The sequence below is a fragment of the Aptenodytes forsteri genome, unplaced genomic scaffold, assembly GCF_000699145.1.
Source record: "Aptenodytes forsteri isolate BGI_AS27 unplaced genomic scaffold, ASM69914v1 Scaffold207, whole genome shotgun sequence".
In the NCBI taxonomy this organism is placed as follows: Eukaryota; Metazoa; Chordata; class Aves; order Sphenisciformes; family Spheniscidae; genus Aptenodytes; species Aptenodytes forsteri.
In genome coordinates this window covers 3,557,496-3,562,634 of record NW_008794836.1, presented here as the reverse complement: position 1 = coordinate 3,562,634, position 5,139 = coordinate 3,557,496, and the positions used below count along the sequence as shown (strand labels likewise).

Here is a 5,139-nt window from a genome sequence, read left to right as displayed (position 1 = left end):
GCCAGCGGGGGGCGGGGTGTCTGCCGTCGCTCCACGGTCCCCGGTTTGTTTTCTTAGTGCCTCTTTGGTGTCTTTTCCAGTGTGTCTGCTGCCGGGTGAGCTCTGCATTCCCACACGCAAAAAAAACCACCCCACCCCCACCCCCCCAGCAGATTTGGTGTCATCATGAGTGCTGGAATACACTTCTCGACCGATAGAGCGCTGGCGTGCTCACAGACAAGCTCAGCAGAACAAGACTCCGGGAGCATCCATGAGTTCTCATAAACACTGTGTCTGTACAGCAAAATGTCGCTTTACCGGACACATAAAGAATCCTAAACAAAGTAAGATTAATTCAGTTGATCCTAATGGAGCTCTAAACGCTGAATAGCACAGGTAGATTGCTGTGGACGTTTTTGACCTAATACCGACGTGTCTCATTTTTGGATAGGCCACCAAATAGCCAAGGCAACTAATCAGTAACCTGACCATGCCTCTAGGCCAGCATTTAGCACTTTTATTTAAGGTCCAGCAATTTTGCTTTGTTTAGACATGTAGTGAGAACATTTATTTAGAGGCCTCTTTTGAATGTTTTTCAGCCACGGTTTACAAACTTTTCAACTCCTGGATACCTTACCTCATTTCCACAGCCATCTCCTAAATTTTTATCCTCAGTTTGTAACTCATCTCCCCTATCTTGGCTTCCTCTGAATTTTAGTGCTGCTTCCCCTTCCTGTCTGCCAGATAACTAACAGCACTAGCAATTCATTTATTACTTTACCCAAAATTGGCCACAGTGAAAGTTTCCATAATGATTTGTTTCATCAACAGTGTACATTTAATTACAGTGTATTTCCTTCCTTGCAGCAGTTTCTAACTGCACACACAAAAACCCAAGTACTTTTGTACTTTTTTCCTTACAGAGTGCAACAAGTATTCCCTGACCTAAGAATGAGTAGGGCAATACTCCTACTGTTTGCTATAGCAGTTGCCCTAGCAGAAGGCGCAAGCATTTTTTGTTTGGTTATTGAAAGAAGTAGCATTTATGCTGTAGCAGAACTACCTATCATATCCAGCTCTGATAGATCAGGATTTCTTTTTTTCCCCAGAGTCCAGACTGAAAAACTGTTTTTAAAATTACCTGTGCTTCTCAAAACTTAATGCCTGTGCTAAACCAAAGTTTAACAACTCTTATCATCTTATTCTTGCTTCTTTCATCATACTGTGCGCATCGTGTTCTTTTGTGAATGTGTCACTCATTCTCAAAGTTAACTAGTTTGGCAAACTAAAAGGAGAGAAATTCCAGCTGATTATCAAGGGCCAGGAAATTTGTTTTTTTACAATAGTTACGTGTTACCTGTGCTGCTGCTTTGGGGCTTCCAGCTGTTCGGTACTGAAGGGGTTGCTTGCTGTTGAAGTGGGGGTAGGAGGGTAATTCCTGCCACCTTTGAGTTCACAAGCATAGGAAACAGGAGCTTCACTCTTAGCACAGTCTCTTTGGTTTTCTTCATTGTCAGAAAGCTCAAGCAAGTTCACAGCACTGTTATTAGCTGTTTGGCATAAACACAAGAGAGAGATTTATAAATCAGCATTAGCAGTTTGTGTAAACAGTAGGAATATAGCTGTGACTTTCGGCTCCCTGAAGACAGGGACCCCTTCTTAACCTTCATGTGGAAGATTTTAAGTAGAAATGACACAGTTTCTAGCCTCACATCCGAGCAACCTTGAACTTCAGTAAGTTAAATTCTGCAAATAGCCCCTGTCTCTATAACAGACAAAGCCCAAATGCTATATTTAACACTGAGAACTGAGAAATTGATAACCATATCATTTGTATCTGCTCATGTTCCCGTTTACAACTGGCGCATGATTTTATCTGCCTGCTTTGTCACAAGTAACTCAAAGATACTAAGGCATATATTATTGTGATCATCTATTACACTGTAATCTAGCTGAGACTCAAAGGACGAGTTTGGCTCTCGGGACACTGCCATTTAGTGCTCTACCTGGAGGCAAAAATGGCGGTTCAAACAACAAATATCGTCCCAACAGCTGAATGCATCTTTGTGCATTTGTCAGAGATTGATACAAAGCTGGCAGCTGCTGCTGCCAGTAGAAGTAGGAAGAGGAGGACTGTTTGTAATAACTGCTCTTTTTGGGGAACAGCAGTGGATCATATAGGAGTGATGTCTAAGGCATGTGTCTGGCACCCAGTTACCACTGAGGCTGGAGTATATCAATCCACTCTAAACTAGTCTTTAAAAGGATGGTCATGCTCAGGTTATGTATACTTTAAAATGTTGCATAGCAATGCTGAGCAGTAACTGTATAGTTACAATTATTACATCAATTTAGATTTTTTTTTAAATATGCAAAGTTCAAATAGAAATCAAATAACATTCAAGATCTGGAAAGCATTAAAGAGAAAAATGGCTACTCTTGTCATGCGGTACATCTGCTTTGATTCACTAATATTTTGCACTTACTTTGCAAAAGATGACAGAGATTCTAAACTGTAGGAACTGTGTTAGAAAAAAAATCTGTTTTTCCTTAGAGCACTGGTTCAGATTCTCCCTCATCAACGGTGTCTGTTCGTATCTCAGCCAGAACGGATCTGTGTGGTCTGTGGCCTTGACTGGCTTTTGCGGAGCCAGTTCCTGAGCTCCAGGTGCTTCTAAACAAAGTGGCTCAGAGCAGACCTGGTCCCTGGTCCTGGCCTGGCTCTGTAACACACTTCCAGACCTGTCAGAGTCATCTTTGGGGTGCAGGATTCTGTACTACAGCTGTCATGCACTTCTGCTAATTTCTAGACTGCCCAGTCCCACAGCTATGAAATAGATAATTCATACATGAATTACAGTGTGGTTCCTGCCATGCTGGTTCTCAGATTGCCCAGAGCAGGAATATGGTGAGGGTTTGCTGGAGTTACCTTCTAGCCTGCAGGGAGAGAAAGAGGGCAATGGCCAAGGATGATGTGTGCCCAGTTTTTATTCCAATGTAGACATAAATGGAGCATTGCAAACATCCATACCTGGATGCCACAGTGTGGTCCCAAATACCACAAAGTACTTATTAGCCTATTCCATCAGCTGTGCTCCATTTTAGCTGTGAGCAGTCTAAACTCCTAGTTTAATACGTCTGAGAAGAGATAGCATGTACCAAAGACAGGAAGATATTTTTTAACTGTACTATTGAGAACATTTAAGAATTACTGATCTCTCAAAGTGACAAGTCACAAGGCATGTCCTTTGTATGTTTAAATTCAATACTTAAAGGCTATATCCAAGATTTGTCATCATTTTAGTCTGGGCACAACTCCTCCCAGTTCCTTTTCCTGAAAGCCTTTTTACATATAGGTGTGGTTGGCCCACTTTGCTTGCTTGTGTGTGAGGAGATGTATGCATTTTTTATTGCCATTGCACCTTTTGATGTCTTGCAGATGAGAAGTAGTCCATGGCCAAGGACTGAGAAACACAGGAACACATGAGCTCTCCCCTGTGCCTATACTGGATCCCACAATGGACACTATCAAGAAAAGGTGTTCCCCTGGAAAGAGGCAGATACTCAAAAAGATTCATGTTTCATTATTCCAGAAGAATGGATTCTTGAAGGATTCCCTGTGTCCTTTATAGAGGTGTCAGACATCTGAGCATGTTACAGTACACATTGCAGCTTCCCACCTTTGGACTGGTTTCTGCACGTTCAGTACATAACACAAAATGGAGTTCAACATTTGAAAGAAAACTAACTTATTTTGCAACATTGGCCAGCCATACTTACCCTACTATTTGTTCAAGAACCCATAAGAAATTAATTGCACAGTTGTCATCCAGATCAAATACAAATGCCCCCCCTTAAAAAATCTGTTAACTTCTTAATTGTCATTTATCTTGGTAGTCTTCTCAGACAGGTCAAACATTGGGAATGGAGATTAAACAAGCTACTTATCCCTATCTTTGGCTTCTCCAAGGTGAGACACAGAGGAGAAAAGAAGTGGTCGGTGTTGCACAGCTGCTGCCAAAGACCTCAACAGCATGTCACAGATCCGTAATTAATACTGCACTTCTAGCAAGGATTCAACTGTTTGATTACGTATGAAGAGCAAAGCACATATCCTTGAAAATTGCAGCAAACACTCCAAGAATCTGTTAGTATATCCACTAATTAGTTTATAGGTTTGGGGGTTTTGTTTTTGCTTTTGGGTTTGTTTTTTTAAGAAATGTAGGGTATTCATTCATTTAAGGTCTTACCTCTGCCCTGTCATGGTATCAGGAGCTTTAACAACACATCTTTAAAGATCAAAACTAATGTACAATCTGAAATACTAAAAAGCCTGTGTCAGGGTTGTCAAATTCCAGTAAGCGCACTTGGTGGGAATGCCATTTGCACTTACCATGCAGAGCAAAATGAAAACATTCCAGGAACCTGAAAGTCCTAGATAATGGCTGCTTCTTGCTTTCACAATATTGCAGTATTATTATGATTTGGTGTCTTTATTTTGTATAACAGAGTATCAAAAAATGTAAATATCTTTCATAGTTGTTTACACAGTAATCAAGACACTTCAAAGTGTGATACCAATTAAAAAAAATCGGCAGATGTAGAACAATATTTGTTGTGAAAATGCCTATGAGTCTCACTAAAAAAAGGATTTAATTTAGCAGAAAGTCTTTAGTTTCAAGTAAAAATTTGTGAAACACTTCACAGACACAAAATATAGGAAAACCTTTAGGAATATCATCATATTTTTGGACTGTTGTATATACCTTGTTGTATTTATGCCTTCTGTATGTATTTCTCAAAAGTAATTACTGCCAATAGTAACAACCTTCTACAACTGCCAGTAATGCTATTTCCTGGTATTAGTGTATGTGTTTATTTGTTGGGGGAAGAACATAAAACGTTTGGGACTCTATCCTTAATGTCATACCCACAATATTTGGCAACTGTCACCTCTGTCTTACCAAAGTTTATCTCTAACACATAGGAAATAAGTAGCTTGAGCTCTCCAGGATAGTTGTCCCAAAGGAACATTCCTGCTATTATTGCAGTGGGCTTTTGTAATGATATATTGCTATTAAACAAGTAACTTATTAACGCTAGCCAATATTGCATGGTTTATATCCAATACACTTAGAATTAAGAATGAAGCACCTTGGC

The 5,139-nt window shown here is 40.1% G+C and overlaps 1 long non-coding RNA gene across 1 annotated transcript; it reads left to right on the top strand.

Moving 5' to 3' along the window:
• The first annotated feature begins 82 nt into the window (after positions 1-82).
• On the top strand, positions 83-4,839 carry LOC103894996. The gene is made up of 2 exons (XR_657342.2): positions 83-323; positions 3,419-4,839. It is a non-coding gene; the product is annotated as an uncharacterized LOC103894996 (long non-coding RNA).
• Positions 4,840-5,139: the final 300 nt, after the last annotated feature.